Below are 5,379 nucleotides of genomic sequence, written 5' to 3'. Positions count from 1 at the left end.
AAAAAGATGAGAGGCGTCTGTAATTTACATCATAGGTAGACCTCAACTATGGGAGACAAACAGAAAAAAAAATCCAGAAAATCACATTGTCTATTTTTTTAACATTTTATTTGCATATTATGGTGGAAAATAAGTATTTGGTCAGAAGCAAAATTTCATCTCAATACTTTGTAATATATCCTTTGTTGGCAATGACAGAGGTCAAACGTTTTCTGTAAGTCTTCACAAGGTTGCCACACACTGTTGTTGGTATGTTGGCCCATTCCTCCATGCAGATCTCCTCTAGAGCAGTGATGTTTTTGGCTTTTCGCTTGGCAACACAGACTTTCAACTCCCTCCAAAGGTTTTCTATAGGGTTGAGATCTGGAGACTGGCTAGGCCACTCCAGGACCTTGAAATGCTTCTTACGAAGCCACTCCTTCGTTGCCCTGGCGGTGTGCTTTGGATCATTGTCATGTTGAAAGACCCAGCCACGTTTCATCTTCAATGCCCTTGCTGATGGAAGGAGGTTTGCACTCAAAATCTCACGATACATGGCCCCATTCATTCTTTCATGTACCCGGATCAGTCGTCCTGGCCCCTTTGCAGAGAAACAGCCCCAAAGCATGATGTTTCCACCACCATGCTTTACAGTAGGTATGGTGTTTGATGGATGCAACTCAGTATTCTTTTTCCTCCAAACACGACAAGTTGTGTTTCTACCAAACAGTTCCAGTTTGGTTTCATCAGACCATAGGACATTCTCCCAAAACTCCTCTGGATCATCCAAATGCTCTCTAGCAAACTTCAGACGGGCCCGGACATGTACTGGCTTAAGCAGTGGGACACGTCTGGCACTGCAGGATCTGAGTCCATGGTGGCGTAGTGTGTTACTTATGGTAGGCCTTGTTACATTGGTCCCAGCTCTCTGCAGTTCATTCACTAGGTCCCCCCACGTGGTTCTGGGATTTTTGCTCACCGTTCTTGTGATCATTCTGACCCCACGGGGTGGGATTTTGCGTGGAGCCCCAGATCGAGGGAGATTATCAGTGGTCTTGTATGTCTTCCATTTTCTAATTATTGCTCCCACTGTTGATTTCTTCACTCCAAGCTGGTTGGCTATTGCAGATTCAGTCTTCCCAGCCTGGTGCAGGGCTACAATTTTGTTTCTGGTGTCCTTTGACAGCTCTTTGGTCTTCACCATAGTGGAGTTTGGAGTCAGACTGTTTGTGGGTGTGCACAGGTGTCTTTTTATACTGATAACAAGTTTAAACAGGTGCCATTACTACAGGTAATGAGTGGAGGAAAGAGGAGACAATAGAAGTTACAGGTCTGTGAGAGCCTGAAATCTTGATTGTTTGTTTCTGACCAAATACTTATTTTCGACCATAATATGCAAATAAAATGATTAAAAAAACAGACAATGTGATTTTCTGGATTTTTTTTTCTCAGTCTTTCTCCCATAGTTGAGGTCTACCTATGATGTAAATTACAGACGCCTCTCATCTTTTTAAGTGGTGGAACTTGCACTATTGCTGACTGACTAAATACTTTTTTGCCCCACTGTATTATATATAGAAGGAGATGACATACAGGTTGTCATGATATGTACTTTTGCCCTGTCCTGTATTTGAATAATATGCCATTTGATGTATGTAACTGTTCTCTGGTTTCTATTAGCTGTAATTCATGTATTTTCTTGGCTGGGAGTTCACCTGTAACAATATGTCTCCTTCCCCCAATACTTGCAGCCCTAAGCTCTAATGTAATTAAGCTTTGTCAACATCACTAGTGGAGGAATAGCCATTCTTCCTCACAGCAGGTGGCTAGTCAAATGTACATATTACATAGACTGCCTGGAGCCCACCAGTCTAGAATCTTCTGGTGGACCCAACCATTGAATAGAAGGTGTAACCCCTACCCCTTCATGGGCGGATCCCAGGAGCTCAGACAATCCATTCTTATTTTGAGATCAGATGTGAGTTGATCCTTGAAGGAGAAGGAGTGGGGATTCTTAGCTGAGGCAAGACCCCATGTCCATTTGGGACTGCGGAAGCGAACGGGGAGGGACTTGAGCTGAGGACATATCTCGTCGTTCGTGAGATTGTTTTGGGATCCCTTGGACTAATTGTGGACTATTGCTTTGTTACCTGGCACAAGGATTATCGGGAGGTGCCCCCGAACCTGTTCCACTGGACTAATTGTGGACTCTGTAGATCTACCTGCATGTGTTGTTCCAGCGTTCTTGATAATAAATCTGTGGAATCATCCCTTGGCCTGTTGTCCCTTCTTGCTCTGCCGTACACCCCGTCACAAACTGGTGGCAAGCAGTGGGACCAGAGCAGAAGGAATGGAGGACAAAGGCCCATCAACATCGGGAACCAGCACCGCAGAGTACAAGAACTGGACTGCGGTGAACCTACAAACAAAGGCCCGTGAACTGGGAGTCAGCTACAAGGGACTCTCCAAGGAGCAGCTCATTGAGGCTTTGGAAAGAGTTCGCCTGCAAGATGACGCTGAGGAAGGATCCTCACAGCAAATGGAGGAAAGACTGCAGCCGGAGGTAAATGCCCAAAGGAGTCAGTGGGTTGTGTGGTACGAGGAGGAGTTGGCATTGCTGGGAGAAGAGGCCACCAAGGACGATAAGAGGGAGGCCATTCACAGAGCTCAGGAGAGGGAGGCCATTCACAGAGCCGAGGAGAGGGAGGCCATTCACAGAGCCGAGGAGAGGGAGAGGGAGGCCATTCACAGAGCCGAGGAGAGGGAGAGGGAGGCCATTCACAGAGCCGAGGACAGAGCTCAGGAGATGTCATTGCTGGAGAGGCAGATCGCTTTGGAAGCAGCTAGAAGCTCCAGACAGACTGTAACCCCAGCACCCACCATGAGGGAACTCCCCAGAGTGTCCCGCAAAGACTTCAAGCCCTTTAATGAGGCTGCAGGCGACATTGAGGGCTTCTTCCATGACTTTGAGCATCAGTGTCGATTAATGGAAGTCCCGGAAAGGGAGCGAGTCCGACATCTGGTGGGACTCTTAGAGGGTGGAGCTGCCGCAGCCTATAGAGCTATGGACCCTCGGGGAAACTGTGAGTATGCGGAGATTAAACAGACTATTCTAGAACATTATGCTGTTACCCCAGACACTTACAGGACTCAGTTCCGTACTTTAGCCTGCGATGAGGAAGTGTCTTTCAAGATATATGCCCACAGACTCAAACAAATATGTCATCGCTGGCTGGAGGCAGAGGAGGCCTTAACCTGGGAGACCTTCCTTCAGGTTATCCTAAAAGAGCAGTTTTACTTCAAGTGCTCTGCTGAGATCCGGGAATGGGTGCGTGAGAGGAGACCAGCCACTGTGGAGGAAGCTGCAGCTCTAGCTGATGAGGCTCTCACCATCAAGCCTCAGTGGAAAAAACTACTATTCAGTGATAAAAAAACTACCAGCCCCCCAACGCTGGCGGCCCCTGGTCCTTCGGCCTCCAATATTTACCATCCCACTAGACCATCAACTCATGGTGACCTTCGTGTGACTGTGCCCCGCACTACTCCTGCTCCACCTTTGGGAATGCGACGTGGAGGAAGAATCCCAGAGCGCAGATGTTATGGATGTGGGCAGCCTGGGCATCTGCAATTCCAATGTCCAGGTGTTCGGAGGCAGAACAGCTACAGACCGCCTTTGCCTGTTCATTATCTACAGACCCCCTCACCAGGAGAGGAGCTGGATTCAGTCCCTGATGACTTGCCAAGTGACTCTGATATCCTGGCTCCCCTACCAGGAGTCTATGGGGTGCGAGCCCCAGCCACCTGTTCTTCTGATCTTCATCACAAACATCTACAGGAGGTTGTGCTGGATGGCCAAAAAGTTATTGGCTTCCGTGACACTGGGGCTTTCCTCACCATAGCCGATCCCCGAGTAATTCAACCAGAAGCAATTCAAAAGGGACCAGGAATTGCCATTGAATTGGCTGGAGGCACCCAGAGATATATTCCAAGAGCGAGTGTGACCCTGGATTATGGCTTTGGGGCCAAACAATGCATGGTCGGTGTGATGAGCGGCCTCCCTGCAGATGTTCTTCTGGGAAATGATGTGGGAAATCTTCATTGCAACTTTGTCGGTGCGGTAACCAGAAGTCAAGCCAAGAGAGCAGCGGATATGGACGTGTACAACCCATCCATGGAAATGAGGCCACCAGAACTGCCGTCACAGCCGGTGAGTGATTCTTCTTGTGGGGATAATATGAATGTTACTTGGGATAAAGTTCAGTTTAGACAAGAGGTAGAGACTGACCCCACCCTTGCTAGCTTTAGAGCTCGAGCTGAGATAGGGCAGCTAGGGGAGAACGGGGAAAGAATCATCAGAGAAAATGGACTTCTATATCGGGTTACCCCTATTACACCTTGCTCATGACATTCCTACGGCCGGCCATCAAGGCAAAACTCGCACGGAGAGACGATTGACTCAAACTTTCTATTGGCCGGGGATTTCCCAAGCTGTAGCGCATTTCTGCCGAACTTGTGACATATGTCAGCGTAGAGGGCGACCCGGAGATCACCCAAAGGCACCCCTGCAACCGCTGCCTATAATAGAAGAACCCTTTCAAAGAGTAGCTGTCGATATCATTGGACCTCTGGCTAAACCAAGTAAATCTGGAAAGCAGTACATTCTCACTGTTGTGGATTATGCCACCTGATATCCAGAAGCTGTGGCCTTGTCAAGTATTTCCGCAGCCAAGGTGGCCGAGGCCTTGGTTACCATTTTTACCAGAGTAGGATTCCCCAGTGAGATCTTGTCAGACCAAGGCTCCCAGTTCATGTCAGAGCTGGTCCAGTGCCTGTGGCGCACTTGTGGAGTACGAGCAATCCGAACGACCCCGTATCATCCCCAAACAAATGGACTTTGTGAACGATTCAATGGCACTCTGAAGAATATGCTAAGGGCCTTCACTGACAGAGATTCAGACTGGGAGAAGTACCTACCCCATCTCTTGTTTGCCTATCGGGAAGTTCCCCAGGAGTCCACTGGGTTTTCCCCCTTTGATCTACTCTATGGAAGAAAGGTCCGAGGACCCTTAACCCTGCTCAAGGAATACTGGGAGGGGCAAGTTGAGGATACAGGAGCCCCTGTTGTCCCTTATGTCCTAAAGTTGCGAGAAACCCTGGCTTAACTTGCTAGTTTTGCCCAGAGTCATGTGCAGATGGCTCAAACCAGACAGAAGACATGGTATGACCGTAAAGCACGCTATCGGGAGTTTGTAGAAGGACAACAGGTCTTAATGATTGTTCCCCACCGGCAGAATAAACTGCAGACCACATGGGAGGGTCCCTTCCGGGTTCTCAGAAAACTAAATGACACCAATTATCTTCTTGCTTTAGATGATCAGGGGCTAAGACAAAAGACTGTCC

Source organism: Ranitomeya imitator, chromosome 4, assembly GCF_032444005.1.
Source record: "Ranitomeya imitator isolate aRanImi1 chromosome 4, aRanImi1.pri, whole genome shotgun sequence".
NCBI lineage: Eukaryota > Metazoa > Chordata > Amphibia > Anura > Dendrobatidae > Ranitomeya > Ranitomeya imitator.
This window is presented reverse-complemented; position numbering follows the sequence as displayed.